Source organism: Megascapheus bottae, chromosome 11 (genome assembly GCF_031878675.1).
Source record: "Megascapheus bottae isolate mThoBot1 chromosome 11, mThoBot2.hap1, whole genome shotgun sequence".
Taxonomy (NCBI): domain Eukaryota; kingdom Metazoa; phylum Chordata; class Mammalia; order Rodentia; family Geomyidae; genus Megascapheus; species Megascapheus bottae.
Window position 1 is genome coordinate 38506559 of NC_143519.1, and position 22478 is coordinate 38529036.

Consider the following 22478-nt stretch of genomic DNA (forward strand, 5'->3'; position numbering starts at 1 on the left):
GAAAAAAATCATATTAAGTGAAGTAAGCCAGTCTCAAAGGAACATAGGCTCAGTGGTCTCCCTCATTTGTCATAATTGGTATAAACATAAACCTTGGACTCTCCTAGCAGAGGATTACAATAGGGCAAAACCTAGATACATAAGGCCATATAGGAAGAGGCTAAATGAAAGGACCTCCAGGATATGGAAAGAAGAGCCATATAATGTGCAATTGTTGTTCTTTTTTTTATTGTAATTAGTAAAAGGGTTACATGATATTTGCCAGATAGAAGGTGCATTAATTCACATACATTGATACCCTTTCATATGTCTTGGTACCCGTTTCCCTCCCCCCCAAACAATTGTTGTTCTTAATGTACTATGTTATTTCTCATCTCTTTTGTTGTCCCTTGGTTATTCTCATTTTGTTACAGTATCTTACCTTGTTATCAGGTATATTGTATATATGTTTATTTGTTTATTTGAAATAGGGTAGGGAAGGAGGGAAAACAAGATGAGGGGAGGGGAATGGGGACAAAACATGAGAAGTATCACTGTTTGTGAAGTAATGCATCTTCTATCTGGCAAATATAATTGTAACCCTTCTATTCATTATGGTAAACACACACACACACACACACACACACACACACACACAAGCAAAGGAGGCAAATTCTTCAACAGGAGAGGGAGAGAGGGGAAGGAGGGAGAGGGGCCAAATGGAAGATATTCAAAAGGAGGACTGAGCTGAAAGGGCCAGAACTTAACACCTCAAGCACTAAAATGTCATCAGCTTTGTCCTTCTTCAAGGGCCAAGGAGATCTATGCCCACTCCCTTGGGAGACCCAAGGAGAAAGAGGCAACTCACTATATTGCAGGCATCAGGGCTCTGTTCACACTCATCCATAATAATAATAACTTCACACGTGAGTTAACTTGCCTTTTCAGGATCTGCCAAGTGTATGTGCCAGATGGCACTTGCCTCCCATATCTGATTTACTGTAGGGCAGACCAGCTGTGTCTCAGCCCAGGGCAGGTCCACATCTGGCAGCCAGTTGGTAAAATTTTCTCCATATGACACTTGTGCCCTCATATCTCATTCCCCAGAGCAATTCTACTGCTAGCTGTCAAGAGGGAATTTTTTTAATATGTTTTTCTCTGCTTGGCTTATTTCTAGGATTACTGTTGGATCTCTGTTGGCAACATATCTATTTAAGCACCTTTATGTCAGAGGAAAGACTCTTGCTGTGAAATATGAATGATACTCTATAGGAAGAAAACTCGTGGGTTAAAGGAAAGAAGGGAAGACATATGTGACTACATCCCCCAAGGGGCATTCCTTCCTTTCTCCCTTTCCCTGTAAAATCAGAACACCCGGCTTTATTTAAGGAGAGAACTTGCTTCTACTGTATCAGCCCCTTGCTCCAATGAATGTAAAGTGATCACCCCAGGTAATTGGTTTAGGGCTATGAGGGCGAGCCAGCACTGGCCAGTGATGCCTACATGAGAGTCTGCTTGGGGTGTGGGAAATTACTCTTCAGAGAGGAAAAAGGGGAGGAGGAGGAGGAGGAGAAGGAGAAGGAGAGAGAGAGGGGTGGGGAGAGAAACAGGAGTAGGGAGATTTTTAAAAAAAGTGTGTGTGTGTGTGTGTGTGTGTGTGTGTGTGTGTGTGTGTACTCTCTTGGTAACTTTACTCATAACAGATCTGAATTAGAAACTAGTAGAAAGAGATCAGATCATAGGGGATGCTGCCCTTCAAACGAATTAATATTGTTCTTAGAAGGCTTGTTATAAACGAGCAACACTGGATCCCTCCCCAGTCCCTAGCTTCCTGTCTCATATACTCTTTCCTCTCACAAGATTTTTAGGATGCCTTTCATTAGGGTGGGAGACAGCTAGGGAGCCCTCATGACAGTCAGCCATGCCATCCTGACTCTCCACTCCAGAACTTGGAGTCTAGAACTGAGAGCTCCAGAATTGTAAGCTAAATGAACCTATTCTCTTTATACCCAGTCTCAAGCATCTTATTATAGTGACAGAAAACCGGTTCATATAGTAATTATGGTAGCTGATTTCCCAAGAGGTTTAAACCCATTCCCTTTACCAAAGATTGATTCATAGATAGGCTTTATGACTGATGAACCACGGCAGGAAATGTGCCTACTTCTAGAAAGGATCACTTCTTTTTTAAATAATTTTTATTGTGATTAATAGAAGGATTACATTATATTCACCAGATAGAAGGTGCATAACTTCACAAACATTGATACCCTTTCTCATGACATGGTCCCCATTTCCCTCCCCTCCTCCCCCCCTTCCCCGCTTATCTTGATTTCCCCCCTTCCCTATCCAATTTCAAATAACCAATTAAGCACATATAAAATATATCAGATAACAAGGTGAAATATTGTAACAATCTGAGAAGGATCACTTCTTAAAGAGTCAAGACTAAATGTAGCATCTGGAACTGCCTCCACTCTTATCACTATAAGAACAGACTTGAGATGATGTTTAGCAAAGAAGAAAAAAGGAACCTGGAACCCTAATGTCATGGCATGGCATGCCAATGAATTACCATCCTAAGAAGTGGACTTCAATTTATGTTGGATAACAAATTCACTATTTTGCCCAGGCAGTGTAAGTCATTCCTTATTCTACTTGTGGCCAACAGTTTACTGATAACATATATGCCATTACTGAGTGGTTTCCACTTTGACAATTTTATATCCATTTTATTATGGATAAAATTGACAGTGCATCCTCATTTTAATCTGAATTTTCCTTTTATTAGTAACATTGAGTGTTTTCACATTCATATCATGTTAACTTTAATATTTCTTCCATATATTACTTTTGCTATTCTGTTAACTATTGATTTATAGGAGTTCTTTTTTTAAATATAAGGTATGTTAATCTTTTGTGTATTTTACCTTGAAAACACTTCCACTCATAAGGAACTTTTGTGTTTTGTTGACTTTTTTATTTTTATTAGTCAAATCCATCCAGCATTTCTTTTCTGTTGTTTAAGTATTACAAGAAGGTTTTCCATTTCAGTCTCATAAAAACAAAATTCTCCTATATTTTCTTCCAATATCTCCAACCTTAGTTTTTATGATCAGCTTTTTAATGTATCACTCATTTACTGTGATGATGGTACAACGTTGAATTCAAACTTTATTTTACAGAACAAGTAATTTTCCTAACATCTTTTTGAACATAAGTACTCTGCAAACTGAAATGCAATTTTTATCAAAAACTAAAGTCTCCTAAATTGATTTGTCTGTTCCCAAATCCTCTATTTTCTATTGCTAATCTATTTGTCAGTTTTAGCACTAACAGCACCCTCTTCTAACTATTAAACTTTGGAACCAAATTTTGATATCTGATAAGATGAGAGTTTCCTCTTGATTTACTAAAATGTTTCCCAGTTAATCCCTTGCTCTTTTCTTCCCAGATTAGTTTTACAATAAATGTATCACATTATGGGCAATTCATTTGGATTGCACTAAATGTCTAGACTGAGTTGTCATCTTTACAATGCTAAGTTACTCCACTTGAGAAATGTCTCATTTGTTCAGGGACTGGTTTCTTGGTTGTTGTGTTTATTTTTTTTATGATGTTCCCAGAATCATTTTGTCCTTTTTATTATTATTGATTTAGCTCATTTTTTGGGGTTAGGTTGATCACATCAGCATTCTTGATACGTTATTTTGTGATTATTGTAAATGTAATTGGGATTCTTACTCCTTTTCATTTTCTAATTAGATACTTCTAAAATATAGGAAAACTGTTAATGTGAGTATTAATTTTGTCTCTTGTCTCCTTACAGGCCTAATGCTGTGTCAATTGATTTCAATGTGCTTTCTCACTATTGAAGATCATATTAAATGTTGCTCTTCATTTGACATACAGCATTGAATCTTTTTATCTAATATTAATATATTGTGCTTCCCCTTTTGTCAGCCTTTCTCATCCCTTTCTTCCAAACTCTGTGTGTGCATGTGATATATGACGGTCCTTTCTTTGATTTAGATCTGTTCATTTAAACAGGATTGTTGAAAATCCAGTTTTAGAGCATCTATCCCTTCATCTATTCATTCAACAAAAATTTACTAGCGGATTCAGCAATGAGCAAAGCCAGTCAGAATTCCTGCTTTTGTGGTGCATATGTTTTAATGGCTTTTTTTTTTTTTTTTTTTGCCAGTCCTGGGCTTGAGCTCAGGGCCTGAGCACTGTCCTTGGACTTTCTCAAGGCTAGAGCTCTACCACTTGAGCCTCAGCACCATTTCTGGCTTTTTGCTGTGTATGTGTACCGAGGAATCAAATCTGGGTCTTCATGCATGCTAGGCAAGCACTCCACCACTAGGCCAAACTCCCAGCCCTAGTGGCTTTTTTTTTTTTTAATCTCACATTCTTACTGTAATCACTGTTGTTTGGAATCAACTCTGTCAGCTTATCATCTGACTTCTCTTTCTGTGGAAATCACTTCTTTTAAGGGTAGACTTCAGGATTTTTTCTATGGCCTAGATTGGCCTAATCTCAAAATGCATTATCCCATCTGAAGGACCAGGAAAGAACAAACTGTCAAAACAAAACAAGAGGAGAGATTTCTTTTTTTTTCCTCTGAAAGCTTTTCAGTTTTATTTTAATCCTTGAAACATGTTTATTTCTCCTGCATTTTCTAGTGTGAATCTTTTTACAATAATTATACTGGCTTTCCATGGCTCCTTTGAAATAAATGGGTCCTTGTCTCTTTTTGTTTTAAGGAACAATTCCTGCTAGTTCCTTCCTGTCTTTGTCTCTTCTAACGTGTAATTCCTGTTCAATTGGTATTTTGGTCTTCCTGGAATATCCTTTTTGTATTTTTCCTGTTCTGTTTACCTCCTTATAGGTTTATTCCAAATTCTAATCCTGAGCCGTGTCTTCAAGATCCCTTGTTTGGCCCATTTTACTGCTTTTCGTCTCTTCTTGGACCTTCATTTCAAACTTTGAACTTTCTAGAATTGTTTCTTGTTCTCTGGTTTAGTGCTGTTGTTGTGATTGCTTTAGAGACTATCCCTACCTCACAGGCATTCATTTTTTAAACTTCTCTTCTGCTTCCTGAATTGTCTTTTCCTCCAAGTTCAGCTGCTTTTAATCTTCATACTTCTCTGTGGTGCTTCTTCTACAAGCTAGTGCCCATAATTGTTCTCCTTTCAGAGTAAGACCAAGGTAAGTAGCTTGTAAGTGTTCCTGTTGGTCTTTCCAGAAAGCTTTCCCCATGAAGGAAATGCAGGAGGGGGAACACCCTAACAGGAAAACCGACAGGCCTGAGGCTGGAGACCTCTCTTCAATGGACAAAAGAGGATTCCACTTCTGCAATGAAGAAACTTCAGTGGTTTTCAGCTTGAAGGGAAGTTCTTTCTTTCCTTCCTCCCCTTTGCTTTTATGAAGTCTGGCATTTCCTTCCAATCATCTTGATCATTTTCCTGAGAGAAACTACCAATTCCTTGAGTAGCACTCCCCCACCTTACACTTCCTCCTTCTGAAATTTTTAGGGAAGCTTGCTGTGGGGTAAGAAGTTTAGTGAGCTTTGTAATCAACTCTTCTAGTATGAAGACAGAACTCCATTAACCATTGCCCATAACTCTCTTCCTGGTCATAGTATAGCAGCTGATCCAGCTGAGTTTCTCTCATTCTGCCCTGACTTTCCAGTAGTCTTCCTCTAAATATTTTGATCTAGAACTGTCTTGTTACTTGTCAATCCCATTTAGTTTGATGAATTACTCTGTTTCTCATATCAGTCCATTTTCATTGCATTAAAGGAACTGAATAGGAATAAAAGTAGCCTCCTAGGTTCTCATCTAGTCTCTCTTATATTCCAAATGATTCATTATACAGTTCTTTCATATATTGACCTCCTCAACAAGTGCTACTAAAGAGTCAATTTGCTAGAAATTGATTTCTATATAGGGCATGTGAACCTTTAAAATGTCTTCTAATATGTTACAAGTGACAGACATTGTCTTGGTCTATATGTATTGTCTATATGTATGTCCTTATTTAATATAACCCAATTCTCAAAAAAAAAAAAAAAAAGGGCCTGAGATGAGATGAAGAAAACAATGTTAGCTGGGTGCTCGTAGCTCACACCTGTAACCCTAGCTACTCAGGAGGCTCAGATCTGAGGATCATGTTTTTGCAATAGAGTTTAATAAAATCTACAAATAAGACCTTCAATTATCCATGTGAAGGAGATGGAGCATGGAGGGTCTTTGGTTGCATGCTGTCTTTTTCCTCTGCTTGAAATACTTTCTCGCTGCCTATTCCATGACTTGTTCCTTCAAACTCTACTAAGGCAATCCCTACAGCAGCCCTGAGATTTGCTCTAAGAGAAGTCTCCCCTTTCCCAGCCTATCTTTTCCAACTTAATACTCTGTTTCCTCTCTTAACACAGCTTGTAATTATTTTGTTTACTGTTGGGTGTTTTTTGTTTTCATGTGTCTCCCCATTAAATTGTAGGCTCTTGTAAGAAATATGCATTTCTCATATTGTCTGCATTTGTTCAACTGTTAACTTTAGCTGTTATTAAGAAGTAAAGTGAAGTAATTTTATCCGATCCAATAGGAAAGATGAAGATTGGCCGAGGTTAGCAAAAGCAAAGGAATATAAAAGCAAAGAACCCAAGAAATCCCTACCTAGTATAATTCCATGTCTCTACCATCTGTAAATTCTCTTCTCAAAATATGACTTCTTCAGGCTCCTGCTAGATCTGACCAGGGAGCTACCTAACCAGACTGATCAAAGGATCACTTTTGAGCGTATTAGTCAATCGGAGTTGCATCTTTGAGGAAATTAGCTTTGGGGCTCTGGGACTCTCCACACATGCAAAAAGGTACGCTTGGGACACGGACAACTTGAGAAAAACTGTGGACCAAGGAGAGGAAATTAAATCACGCTGGCAGAGGAGAGTAGATATCCTAAGGCCTTTTGGTGGCTTTTCACTTTAGGAACTGATCTATCATTCATCCCCACGGGAGTCCCACAGACATCTCTGCTCCTGAACTCTGGGGGCCAAATTGTCCTTTGGTTTTAAATCGGCCTGAGCAAATTGTTGCCCAAATGGCCCCGCGTGAAGACAAGTGTAAGGTGTTATTCCTCGCCTTCTCTTGTGTAAAGGGGTGCAGAGTGCTGCGGGGAGGTAGTTTACCTTCATTCCAAGAACTCCCTGTCTGTACATGAAGATGATAAGATGCCATTTTCCAATCGTGCCCTGTCTTATACTCAAACCATAGAAGTCATCGGGTTTGATTTCCAAATGTCTTTTTCCCTCTCCCGAACTCCTTCCCCTCTTAAAATCTCACCACTACAAACTAGGGCTTGAGCAGCAAAATTTGGTCTCCCTGGAACACTGCCCTCACCCACAGGCACATTCAGTGCATACCTACAAGCAGAGACAGCCCATACTCGAATTGGAATTTTCATCACACTGGTTAGCACAGGAAAGAAACACAGCACACACTGTAATTGGAATAAATGAATCAAAATTAAATTAAAAAATAAATGAAACAAGGAAGAAAATGTGGGTAGGAACAGGATATGAGGACCCTCACTGAGACATCTTCAACTTCGCCATTTCAGTCTAGCTCAGTTCCAGTACTGGATGGCTTGTAAGATGATAGTAGCCAAGAACGGAAATTTTCTGACCTAGAAGAGGCTCTACATCTGTCTTTAAAAGTTCCATTTACCAAGCCACACACTGCTGGCTCACTCCTGTAATCCTAGCTACTCAGGAAGCTGAGACTTGAGGATCTTGGTTCAAAGTCAGCCCCAAAAGTCTGTGAGACTCTTATCTCCAATTAGCCATCAGAAAACTGGAAGTAGTTCAAAGTGGTAGAATACTAGCCTTGAGCTAAAGAGCTCAGGGACAGCACCCAGGCCCAGAGTTCAAGTTCCACAACTGAACTAAAAAAATACATATTATCTTTGTAATATTAATGCCACCTAACCAGATTCCTTCAAATAAACAAGAGCTTTACATGTTCCAGAGGGAGAAGTAAAGGAAAAAAGAAAAAGAACATTGCCTGGAAGAAAAGTATAGTTTTCTGCATCTCTCCCCCTTGCTTCCTCTTCTCTACCCTTGCTCTGTTTCGTAAGTTATATTGCCATCCTGACATTACCTAAATTATGATTTGAAATGGATTCAAGCAGAACTCATGGCTTATCTGCAAAGTTATAAAATTTTAAAACAACAAATTTAATTTCTTTCTTCAGAAAAAAATTACTGTAGCCTTATAAATACAACTAAGGGACTGTTCATGTGCACCCAGCAAGTGCAACAAGCAGATGCATGGCTTTAATATCTACTCTCAAAGCCTGGAGGTTAGCCTCCAACCGTCCCCACCAGGATTCCAGATAATCTCTTCTACACAGTGCGCCAGTGAGCCCCATCATCTATACAGACAACCCTTGGAGATGGAAAAGTTCTAACTGTTCTATTTTACAAATGAGACAATTGAAGTTTGAGATGATTTTCCCAACAGTGCAATAAAGAACAGTAAGAGCTCAAAGCTCTGAGCAACCTGATCCTATGAACTAGATACTGTTTCAAGAGAGTTTCCACAAATGAAGAGAGACTTAGAATCTGTGATGCACAATACCCAGGCACATCTGTTCAGGACAAATCTGGTTTGTTTCACATGGTTCATGACAGCAGTTTCAAGCAAAATTATGGTGGTCTCAAAAGGTATTTTTTTGTAACCATAAGAAGCTAATCTTAGCTACCCCTATTTCAGGAGGCTGCAATCTGATATTGCTTCAAAGCCATCCCAGACAGGACAGTCCATGAGACTCTCATCTCCAATTAGCCAGCAAAAAGCCAAAAGTGGAAGTACAGCAAACTGTAGAGTACCAGCTTTGAGTGAAAAGGGTAAAAAAGAGTGCTTTGGCCCTGAGTTCAAGCCCCTGTACCAGCACACACACACACACACACACACACACACACACACACACACACACACACACACACACACAATGAGTGGTAAACTAGTTTGTGTGGATGTGGGCCCATGAGCATTTCTATATGCTATTCTTGGCTTAGTACCGGATGGGAATTTAATTGGAACTGTTTTGATCCACATCTGGAATTTTCCAATGAATAACCCATTACATAATTGGCCCCCTGAGTTGGTAAATGGTTGCTATTTTGGTGACTGCATTTTCCTATCTGTAACAACTTTTTGCTGTGTTTAGGTCAACATTTATTTCTTGTGCATAGAACAAAACAGGATATCAGACAAGGCAAGGAAAGAAAGAGGAATTAGGGAACAAAGACAAATAACATGCTGTCTATTGCCTCCAGGAATGAGTAGTCTATTTGTATAAATAACTGAATTATAAGGTACAAGAAATAGCTACTATAAAAGAGTCCAAGATAACAGAAGGCAGAGGAAGGAACAATGGATGTTGCATCAGGGGATGGGCAGAGAGAAGAGAAAGGAAATTATAAGGCTTCATGAAGAAGAGCATTTAAGTTGAGCCATTATAAGGGATAAAATGTGAATATAAGTGGACACTGTAGCTACATAAAAGAGAACACCAAAGACAATGGGCAAAATAGAAAAGCTAGGGCTGGGAGTATGGCCTAGAGGTAAAGTACTTGCCTAGCATGCATGAAGCCCTGGGGTTTATGCTTTGGTACCACACACCTAGAAAAAAACCAAAAGTGGTACTGTGGCTCAAGTGGTAGAGCCTAGCCTTGAGAAAGCCCAAGGACAGTGCTCAGGCCCTGAGTTCAAGCCCCAAGACTTGAAGAAAAATAGAAAAGCTAGGCAGAGACTAGAACTGTAGATTGGGCTGGTGTTGCTGGCTAATGCCTGTGATCCTACCTACTTAGGAGGCTAAAATCCACAATTCTCAGTTTGAAGCCAGCTAAGGCAGGAAAGCCCATGAGTCTCTTATCTTTTATCTCCAACTAGCAGTCAAAAAATTGGAAGTGGAGCTATGGCTCAAATTGTAGAGCATCAATTTTGCACAAAAATGCTAAGGGACAGTGCCCAGGCTCTGAGTTCAAGCCTAAATACCATCACTCACACACGCACACACACACACATACACACACATACACGCACACACACACATACACACACACACACACACACACACAAATGGAGTTTGGGTCTGGTAAGGTAATCTATTAGCTCAAAACAACTAGGGTACTTCTAAAAAAGAAAGGAAGTATATTCTTACTTAAATCACTATATTAGAGTCTAAATCAGCTTAGCTGACTTAAAGTAACAAAAACGGCCTCATCCGAAAGTGAAGCTTAGAGAAAGAGGGCTGGTGACTGACCCAGCATCTTATTACTGATCTGTGGCAGAATGAGGGCCAGATAAGAATATTTAGGCCTTGGACTTAGTCCTATCCTGAAAGAGAGGTGACCATGATATGAATGATGATGGTGATAATGGTATAAAGATAATAATGGATAGTCTTTAGAGGTCTTTTTATATCTCCTCTTCTTTACGTTTTCTACTTTTAATCTAAAGATCCAGAACAAATTATTCTTGCAATCATTTTAATCAGTTATCTGTGGGTGATAACTTCCCAGCAACTTAATTAGCAAAGTTGTTTCCCAGACTAACAGTACTATAGTATCATCTAAAAGTCACCACAGAAAGACAGAACAATTCATTAAAAAAAAAAATCACTAAAGTCTGTGGGGTTTAAAGATGTGCAATACTGGTTCAAAGAAGGAGAAAAAGCTACACACAATGACTCTTGCCATCCGGTTTCGTCACACTCTGTGTCCAGGAAAGGACTCACTGCTGAAGCCCAAGTTTAATTAACATGCTTATTCTATGCTGCTACTTCCATCCTAACAAATTAAATGTTTAAACAGCCAGTGCAAACATTTAGATCTGAGTCAAAATTGTTTGCACTCTGCCAGTTTAGGCATTTAATTTATTATAATCCTTTCCATAATACATGCCTTGAAAGTCATTTTTTGCACTGAAAAAATATCGTTAGTATTTCAACTGGTGATATTGAATCTGAGACGACCAGAGTGTGATGTGAGAGCTAATTTGGGCTGTAGACAGGACAATAAATGAGATAATCAACGAATCCTCATCTCTCCTGACTTTCTCAATTGACCAGGTGATAACAATGACAGGTGCCAACCCCAGGAACTGCTGTGACCCCATAAATCTCTGCTCTTGAAAGCAGCTACAGCAGGATAAAGCCAGGATCCTGCAAGGCTCTCAAACATTTCATCTTAAGAGTATTTCCCTAGATTCTGACCTCTTCCTCCCTGCAGATATTTTTTTCAGAATATAGAATTTTGCTAGCTCTCAACAATTCTTCTTTCCTGGGGCTAAAGAAAGTGGAAGTACATTGGTAAGAAAAAAAATCTTAACAAAAGCTCCATTGAAGCAATACTGACTGTGCTCAGAGATCTGGGGCAGCAGCCAAAGAAGCTAAAGGGACAGATGCCCCAGAGGAATGACCCTCTGCAGCCCCAGGTAACCACAAGGTGGCAGTGAGAGTCTTCTGCACCTGCCCATTAGCCTTACCACCACCACCCCAGCCCCCCTGAACCCCCAAATACCTTGTTTCCTCTACATCAACTCCCATGCAAGCAGATGGATAGATATACCTAGATTCAAAGGACTGACGCTTCCACATTTTCCAATAAGAAATACTTCTTTGTTGTGAAAACAGGAAAAGTGGACAATGGCTGGAAATTTCCATTATCTTTTTTTGGGGGGTGGGGGGGTGGGAGTTGGTTTGAAGAAAATGGAGCATTGTATTGAGACCAAGAGAATAATATTAAAGATGCTACTTAAGCACACGTATTAAATTCCCACTGCCTCATACACAAAATGAGGGGTTGGCTCCATTTAGCCTGAAATTCCTTGCAATGATCCTTCCAGGCAGAGAAGAATGGTTCAATGCATCAACCAAAGAGAGGTTGGATTTCTAGAGCCAGCAATTGTTCTGATGCTGTGTGCTAATCAAGGTCACCTGAAACTGAAAACCTGACTTTTCTCTTTCTCTCTCTGGCTCCTTGGGCTTCCATTTTCTGCTTGGAAATCATTCAAGGTCTTCCACAAAGCATTCCAGATTGTTTATACCTTAAGATTGAATTACCCAGAGTCAAGCTCAGTCAGATTTCATAATGAAGCTATATCTATCCCAAAATTGGCTATGGGAGAAAGGAGGAAATAGTTGAATTTAGCCAATTTGTTATTTCTCAAAGCAATCAACTCAGATCAATGCAGCTTTGTTTGTTTATCCAAATAGTGTGGGTCATTGAGACACATGAGAGGGTTTTCTGCTGGAGCCAATTCTAGAAACTACCCATTCAAAAAAGCTCTACTAAATAAGAATGTATGTGAGCTCCCTCTTCATACATTTACTTTTTAAATGCCAAGAGGGTGCGCTGAGAAATAAAAGATGACACCCTTTTTTGTTGTTGTTGAATATCTATGCTGAGGCATTGTTTAACATCTTATATGCTTATGGGTTATAATTAAATGAGGTATTTGTTAAATCTCTGAGCCTTTTTAAAAGTTATTCATAATTAGCATTATGGCTAAGTAATAACTATGTGCCAGGCAGCACGTTAAGAGCATCATATCAATTCTTAGTACAACATTATAAAGTAGGCACTGATATTTCTCCCATCTTACAGATTTAGAAAGAGATTCAGTCATATGCCCAAGGTCACACAGGTGGAAAGTAGATATGCATGCCTAATTTCAAAGTCACAAAGCAGTTTATCTAGCTGGAATTCTGGTGTTAATTATTGCATTGCCCTCGAGGCCGAATCACCTGGGAGTTAAATCTATTCACTCATAACAAAATAGGACTGACCTATTAAAATTCTTAATGGAAAGACTGAATTCCTTCTGGAGGAAAGGACACCAGGAGTCAGTTCAGAGTCAGAGTCAGCCTCAACACTATTTGCATGACATGGCTGCTGGTTCCAGACTCTGCTTCAAATTCGTCCCTGAAGGAAATCCACCCCTCTTAAAGTAAACGCATGACCTCAGCCACCATTTACATGCTTTTCCTCTTCCCATTCAACTGACGTAGAAAATGGCCAACTTTTCCTCTTAGTATTGACCTTGAGACCTGCTGAGAAGATACACAATTCCAACACTGAACTTGAGCACTATTAAGTCTTGAGCCACGTTGACTTCTTGCGGCCCTCGGTGCTGTCCTCTGCCTCATACCTGAAATAAACTCATAAAGCATAAATAAACAAATAACTCACAATGCACAATATATGCACAACCATTATTCACATTTCTTAAACACTCACTAGAATACAAAAGGTTCTTTTCTGCAACAATTCCTCTGACATCAGAGAAGGCTGATGCAGAGGTGTATAGCACAAAGCCATACAACCAGGCAGTGAGTAGAGCCATGATTTGAATCCATTGTGCTGAATTTTATTTGTTCTTGTTTCATCTCCATGGCCTTGGCTGATGGGGAAAAATCAGGGACTGCTACTGTGAATCTTGACTCTTGAATATCCCTCCAAAGATCCACATTCTAAGACATGGTCCTCACATTGTTGCTATTGGAGCCTTAAGGAGATGGTACATATGAGAAAGCCCTTTGGTCCTTGGAACTGTGTCCTTGAAAGACATTGTGGAGCTTTTGTCCTTTCCCTTTCTTCTCCCTAGCCATAAGGCGAGCAATTTTGTTCTAGCATGTGCTCTTGCTTGCCACAGGTCCAAAGCACTAGAACCAGTTGATCACAGATTGGAATGTCCATAACTATGAGAAAAAAGAATCTATTTCACTTTACAGTTTATTTCCTTGGGTATTTTACAGTGACAAAAGGCTGACTGAACACCCTTACAACAGAATCATGGCAAAAGCACCAATAGAGGTTAGCACAGGTCTCTGACTTGCCTCTCTACCTTAACAGGCAGCATTTCTTTGGATGAGTCTCCCACCTGTCTGGGCTTGGGTTTCCTTATACTCAAAATTCCCTAAGAACTGCTTATTTACTCTGAAATTTGGTGGTATTGATTTAAATGAGGACAGTGAAGCAGAAAAATGAAAAATAGCAATTTGAGAAACCAACAGACCAGCCAGGGGCTGTGATAGTCCCATTTCTTCTACATGGACACTGCACCCACCAGGAACTTTTTCCTCTATTCTTCACATTATGCATTCTACATCAGACCTCTGCTTTATCTTCAGCATGTTAGTATTATACAGTTATATTTTGCCAGTTATCTCTTCTATTAACCCGGGCACTCTATAAAATGACTTGTCATTAATAATGTGAACTGGCTTTTTCAGTTTAGACAGCCAGGAAGATATAGAATTGAAGGAACTGTACTATCTAATGCATTTTCAAAAAGATTTGTTTGGAGAGAGCGTTTGTTAGAAATACCTAAGCAGAGAACATCAAATCCTTGACAAAATATGTATGGAAAAGATTGCTTAAAAGACTTTCAGGGATTAAAATCTACCAGCATGCATTGCTTCAAATTTTCTACCAAAATTTGAGCAGCAACCATATTAGAATCTTATAACTAACATTCATAAATGCCAGCACCCAAATCACAATACCCTGTCTATTGAATGTGGAGTTGCAGGTATTTTTGTTCAGGGGTGTATTTTCTGTTTTATCGTTTCCTCTCCTTGCTTGCCTTTGTAAAGATTAGCAGAGAGTTTCTGTTGTATTGAGGAGGAAATTGGGACCTAGTAGAGTAATATCCCCAAGGTCATCCACCAACATACACAGCTTTACTCTTTGGCCCTTGCTTTCTCCAATGTGCTAGCTGTCATGTTCGCAAATGAGCTGAACCAGAAAAAAAAAGTCTCTGAGGATCGTATCATTAATCAAATATCTCTGAGCCTAGAGATGGATGTTCCGCCATGTCAATCAGATCCCCTTGTCAAGAGACCTGAAATAAGGAACTTCTATGGGCTGTGGGGAGCAGCTGGTAACTAATACCTCTGGGACAGATTAACTGGAGGGTGAAAATCAGAAATAGAGATTTACAAGGAATGGCATCTTAAAGACACTGGAAGGCCCATGGCCAGCAATATAATGGGAAAAGGATAGGCTGTCTTGAGTGTGACCCCCAGCTGTCTGCATCTGTGGCCTTTGATAACCATCATCAGTTTCACCCTTCTGAGCCTTGGTGCCCCCACTGCAAACTCAGACATCTTTGTCATGATGCGTGCACTGTGAACATACTTTCAAATGGTGGCTTCTATGTGTAAGTCTTTAAAATGCAGTCCACAGCTGGCCAACCAACCATCGTGTGCTTGCGTTCGTACTTGCTTCCTTTTTCTAGCGTGTGCCAGTCCTGGGGATTGAGTTCTGTGCCTAGGCATTATCACTAAGCTTTTGTGCTCAAGGACAGAGCTCTACCACTTTGAGCCACAGCTTTATTTCCAGCTTATTTGGGGGTGGGGAGAACTTAATTGGAAATAGGAGTCTCCCAGACTTTCCTGTCCAGGCTAACTGCCAACAGTGATCCTCCGATCCTCAGTGTAGGTAGGATTACAGGTGTGAGTCTCCAGTGCCCCACAACATGCCTTCTTTCTAAGGACATGACCAGCAAACTCGGACTCAGGCTAACAGAACTAGGTTGGATTCCCACAAGTAGAGATGACCTCAAGACTACCTGGACCCTCGGTTCAACATTTTTGTGCCACTAACAATCTGCTACATCTACATTTACTTAAGTCAATTCAAGCACCGCTCAGTGGCAATGTTATGGTGTGACGGGGTAGGCCAGCAGAGCAGTCCATCCCCAGACAAGTGAAGGGACTAGGTTTGGAAAGTAGGCAATTCCCCAGGTGTGCACCCTTTAAGTCCCTGCAAAGATCTCAGGTTAACACAGAGGACCCAAAGTTCCTTTCAGGGTATCTCTGTTCTTAACATGACTATAACATACACTGGATCAACTCTGAAGCCTACAGACTTTAATGGCAGAGCAAGTCTAGACGGAGAGAATAAGGAGGGAAACTTCGTAAGGCCAGATAAAAGGCTTACAAATGAGATAACCCCAAGTTTACTGTCACAGAAAACTCATTTCTCCAAGAATGGAAAAACTGCAGTCCACACAAACCACCTTGGAGACTAGTCTAGCTCTCTGGGCCTCAGTTTATCTTTATAGCCCAAGTCTCAGTTCTTCCTCCCAGCTGGTGCTTGGCCTCTTGAGCCTATGCCTCCAGTCTTTTTTCAGCTCCAACTTCAGAAATTTCCTTGGTTTCAACTGGAATGAAACCTGTCAACAGAAAGTAAACAAGATAATGAGTTGCCTTAAAATATTAATCAATTGTGCTTTACTTTTTCTTCTTCTGATATTTTTCATCAGTCAGAGGCACTCATGAGGCCCCAGGGATAATTAATATGCTTTAGTAAGAATACAAAAAGAAACAACTTTCAAAAGCAGCTTTCAGAGCTCAAGCTAAAGCCATGAGGGATGTTGAGGAGGGTTTTGATATTAATGGGTTGAAAGGGAAGAAAGGATGACCTAGATGAGGGCTAGAAGACCCTGGATAGGCTTGGACAATGAGGATATCAGACCTGGTGAAAAGGAAAGCATTTCGTGGAAAGAGAGAACAAGGCGCAGAAATGTAGGTCTCATGGGAATCAAGCTATGTACTCACACACACCCCATTCACTCCATCAGGGGATCCTCTCTTAGCCTCAGTGCATCCAGAATCTGACCATTTCTTCTTAGCACCTCCACTGCTACCCCTATCCCAGCTAGCAGCCTCTCTCACCTGGTTCATTGTAGACCTCCAAGAGTGTCTCCTCATCTTTGCCTTTGAATGTCTTCTCAACACAGTAGTTGAAGGTGCAATGCAAAATAAATGCAATATAGCCGGCACAGTGGCTCACTCCTTTAATCCTAGCTCTATAGGAGGCTGAGATCTGACGATCGTAGCTCAAAGCCAGCCCAGGCACTACAAAGCCGGAGACTCTTATCTCCAATTAATAACCAGAAAACCAGGAAATGGCGCTGTGGCTCAAGGAATAGGACGGTAACCTTGAGCTGAAGAGTTCAGGGACAACGCCCAGGCCCAGAGTTCAAGTCTCACAACAGACCAAAAAAAAAAAAAGAATGAGATCATGAGCCTGGAGTTTGGCCTACTGGTTAAAGTGCTTGCCTAGCATGCACGAAGACCTGGGTTCGATTCCTGGGTACCACATACATAGAAAAAAGCCAGAAGTGGTGCTGAGGCTCAAGTGGTAGAACTCTAGCCTTGAGAAAGTCTAAGGACAGTGCTCAGGCCCTGAGCTCAAGCCCAGGACTGGCAAAAAAAAAAAAATGAGATCATGATTCTTCCATTCAAATCTCCAACTCTTGAGTAGCCAGGCCCTACTATGGTGGGCTCCTGTTTCCTGTAAGATCATATTTCCTTCTTTCTGTTATACCTTGAAGACATCCTCCTATCAAGGGCCTCTGCTTAGCCCTTCTAGCTGTGGACACATGCCCTGCAGACATCTTCATGACTGCCTACCTCGTCTCCTTCAATTTCTGCTCATACCATCTTTCCATCCAATTGTCACCAGCCAATAGACATAACCCTCATCACCTTCTCCAGGATATAACGTAAGAGGTGATTACAATACAGTACTTATTATTTAGTGCCCCCACAAGAATTTGAACACCATGAGGACAAGGGTCCTTATTTTATTCAGTGAGGTAGACCAATCACCTAGGCAAATGGTTAGGAAGTGCTCAATAAATATTTGTCAGATGCCTGAATAAGGGGATGAACAGCACCCCCACCAGTGGAGCCAAGTCTGCACGAGTGTCAAGCAGTCAGGGTTAGGTGACTGTCGATAGTAGTTATCCAGGGACTGTCCATCAGAGACAAAGCTGTCTGGGCCTAAAGACTTTCACAGTCTCCGTGGAGCTTGTAACCCTGTGGGTATTCCCCTTTTAACTATGTGAGCAGCAGCATCATTGTGGGCCCCACTCAGGGGCCCAAGGTCAGATTGTGACATTTTGCCCTATTATTTTATGTAACAAAACTTCGTTGAATGTAGAAATGAATAGAACTCGGGCCTGGGAGACATTTTAAAATAAGACTGATCCCGTTATGTTAAGAACATTTGCAAACCTAGAAAAAGAAAAAAAATGCAGAAAACTCAATAGCAATAAAGGACTTAGGTACTTTATAGTATTTTGCATAACCTTTATTGATGAACCTTTATTCCTAAGTCCTCATGCCATCTGACCCAGCAACGTCCAGATACGCACCCAGAAGGGTCTCTCTATATGCTCATTGACAGCATGAACTAGGAGGTTTACACAGAACTATTTAGAAAACAAAACTAGAAGCTATTTAAATGCTCATCAGCAGTAGTTCTATTATAAGATACTTTCTTCATACAATGAATAAAAAATTGAGACCAAAACTAAAAGTAAAAAATCAGACACACAGAAGCACATACTATAAAATTTCTCTTGAGTAAATTGCAAACACAAGTGAAAGTAAGATGGGCTGGGCTGGAAAAAGGCAGGCCGGTGGAGTAACTAGAAGGAAGCTTGGGGGAAAGAGGGAATGTCAGGTGCTGGCAATGCTGTTTTGTGACTCAAATGGTATCTCTGCAGTAAGTTAAGTTTGTGAAAATTCAGCCTGGTTGACAGTCATATCATATGTACCTTTTGGAGGTATATACATGGGAGTTGTTAACAAATAGAATCAAGGAGCAGAGACAGATGAGCCACTCACTTAGAGGAAGGAAATAGGTGGAAACAGAAAAGAAAGGGAGAAAATGTTTTCTGATTTGGGGAAGATGCAGATCTAGAAGGAAACTTGCTTTCAGGAGAAAAAAAGTTGAATAGATGAGTGTAGAGAACCATCTAGGCAGAGAAGTGTGTGCATAGGCCAGAAACACACTACAAAACAGGATGCATCTGAGAGCTGAAAGAAAGGCTAAAAAGCCAGAATTTGCAAGGGATGGGAGAGAAAAAACCTACATTAGACTCCTGCCTTTCCTACTCTGTCCCTGATGCTCAATATCCATATAAAACTCCAACTTTCCTTTAACTGCCTGTCAGAACTACAATGTCTTCCCAAGTATTGAAATTTTTATTACATGGTCAGAAGCATTAAGAAGATATTGTACTCTAGAATTTTCTTTAGAGATTCATTAAAACACTTTGGTCTAACATTCTATAATTCTAAAACTTTTTGAGTGCAATATTTTCCAAATCTCCCTGCACTGGAGCTAGAACTCAATGCCTTGATCTTTTTTGCTCAAGACTAGTGGTTTAACCACGTGAGCCATAGCTCTATATTCTACTTTTGCTGGTTAGTTGGAGATAAGAGTCTCACAGATTTTCCTGCCTGAACTGGCTTCAAACTGTGAACCTCACATCTCAGCCTCCTGAGCAGCTAGGATGGCAGGCATAAACCATTAACATCCAGTTTCATTCCCTTTAAAAAAAATGTAAGTATAGGGCCAGGAGTATGACCTAGTGGTAGAGTGCCTGCCTAGCATGCACTAAGACCCTGGTTTGATTCCTCAGTACCACCTACATAGAAAAAGCTGGAAAGCGGTGCTGTGACTCAAGTGGTAGAGCTCTAGCCTTGAGAAAGCACAAGGGCACTGCTCAGGCCCTGAGTTCAAGCCCCCACACTGGCAAAAAAATAAGTATATATTAATATGCCACCCAATTATACCTATTGAATTAGGACAATGCCAGGTGCTATAATGAAGAAATCACAGCGTTTTAATGGCTTCTGCAATGCAAACTTAACACCTTGTCTGGTACCATTAACTCAGTGGAAGTGTTAGTGGCCAATGGGTGGCCTTCTATGTGATGACTAGGATCCAGGTGCTCTCACTTTGTGGCTTTCCTTGTTTGGGATTCAGAATCTTCAGCATCCATGTGAGCCAATGGAAAGGCAGAATGGGACAGCAAAGTCACTCCTTCACCATCTTAAGGACTGAACAGAAATAGTCACCGGTCACCATTTACACACAAACAGACAGGATATATAGTCCTTGTCTACAGCACAACTATTCTATGTAGAAAAAGGAAAACACCAATTCTGATGGACTATACCCAGTATAGTCTCTACTATGCCCAGGAACTAAATATATTTCCTAAGCCATCTTTTGTTACCATTGTGGCTTTTGACAATGTCATTCCTTTTGCTTAAAAAGCAACGTCCTCTCCCTGCCCTTCTCCCCCACCCCCCAAAAACAAATCTCCTTTTCTCTAGAAAATTCTTAGCCTCTTCTGGAGCCCAGAAGAAAAGGCACCTCTTCCACCAGCCCTTCTCTCACCTTGATGTGGATTTTATTCTCTGTTGTCTAGAAGACTTTGCAGAGAGGTCATTAAAATGTGTGTGTATCTCTGATGAACAGTTTGGACTTCAAACACCCTAGTTTTCCAGTACAAAGGGCTATATTTGATAATAGTCTCAATGTAAGGAATTGAACTGAGGAAAGAAAGAAGGGGAAATAACCTATGAGGAAACATAGTAGGAGAAAGTAACCCCTGCCATTCTGGAACTCTGATTAATGAGGACAAACAGACTTTTCATCATTTTTCTCAGCTTAGAAGCTCAAGAGTTAAACAGATGCCTCTGTAGGCAATTCATGTGCTCATCTTTTTCTCTGAATGTTTTTTTTGTTGTTTTTTATAGATGGCCTTTAACGGGATGCAAATTAGCACCCCTTCGCTCTTTCCATCTCAGGATTGACACTGATGTAAACAATTGTCGAAATTCCCTATCTGGAAGAAGCCTGGGTTATTGTTGGGATCCTGATGTAGTCAATCTGTACTTGATGGCATGTAATTTTTACAAACATAATTAAAATTAGTAGAAAAATCTGGACAAGCTTTGCTACTATAAAAAGATCAACATGTAGTCTTACAATGTTTTTTAACAACATTCTGGAGATTAATATGACTCCCTGAGGGGTATGTCAGTCTTGGTAGTGGATACCAAAGACAGGTTCACACGCCCAGCAGTCAGTTGCCCCCTCCTCACCCCACTTTAAGGAGCCCTGTTTCTGGTTCAGAGTTACATTTGCACAGCTCTGGTCAGATCTGAACTTAGAACTACCGAGTAAACGCCTACCGGGCTTATACTGAGCACAAAAAGAGAAAATGCTGAGGTCCTATGAGTAGATAGTAGGGCAGTAGGATTTCTGCATCACTCTACTATGACTAGTAGGAGAATAACTCAAGATCCTGATTTAGACTATTACAGTAGCTCGACTTGTAAAGTATGCTGTAGTTAGGCAACATGAGACCCTGAGTTCAAATCCTAGTACTACCAAAGAAAAGAAGACCCTGGTTCAGCCCTAACTTGTCTTTAAGACAGAAAAAGAAACAAAGCATGAAACCTCTTACCACCTCAGGGTATGGAAAATAGATAAACAACTAAATAAGTAAAAATAAAAGCAAAAAAGAGAGAGTATCTAGGTGTCTACCCCCCCCACCCCCCAGGGGTCTACGCCTTGCAAACAGGAGGCTGCTCTGTACTTTTGTGCCCTAGGTTGCCCCTCCTGGCTTCTTAGTGACCACCAATCCACACAAAAATGACCCACGCATAAAATCTGCCCTGAGTAAGAAGCAGAGCCGGAGCTGACATACGGTCCCATGACCTCAGTGCAGATACATGCCTAGCCAGTGTCCAGGGGCTAGTGATGATAGCCATGCCCTGAGTGTCTGAGCCCTAATTTCACATCTCTACCAGACTTTAAACAGGGCCATACCCCTAAAATCTGGGTTGGTCTGTTGCTTGATGCCTTGTTTTTTAGCAGCATTCCTTCCCAAGGCATGCTGGTTTCCTTGATAAGTGTTGCTAGCTCTTTATCGACATCATTTTAGAAGGGGTTGCCAAGGCAACCGGATTCAGGAATGATTCTCATTACCGTACAGTCCCAACAAATGAGTGTCTGGGTTTACGTGATCTCAACCAATATTAGCTCTCCCCTCTCAGAGCTAGAACGCCAACACTTACAGTGTGCAGCATACAACTCACCGCATAATTACATATTGTCTCCTAATAATTATACATTGTCTTAGTGAACAATACAGTTGTAGGCACCCTGTCAACTCACATTAACACCTCTTACACTAATTCTCCCCCTACTTCCCTGATGGGCCAATCATGTACATTTGTAGAAATCATAAAAGAAGCTAAATATTCATAGGAATATTGCCTGAACACTGCCTCAGTTTCCAGCATGTGGAATCCCACTGGTTTTCAACAGGGGACCGAAGCGTTACTACTTTGTGTTACCCATTGGTTTTTCTAGAAGGAACTGTCATTGTGCAGTGTCACCAGGGCTTGACAAAGGCCTAGGGAGCCCATTCAAACTGGAACAAAATCCTATACATTTCCAAACGGTGAAACAGGAATGAAACCACAACGTCAAAATTGTCTCCAACTACAGCTTGCTGTTTCATTTGTAATGCAGGACTCTGAAATCCATGACCCTAGAGATCTCAGCCTGCTTTCTTTCCCCTGTAGCCTATGAAGGAAACCCATAGTGA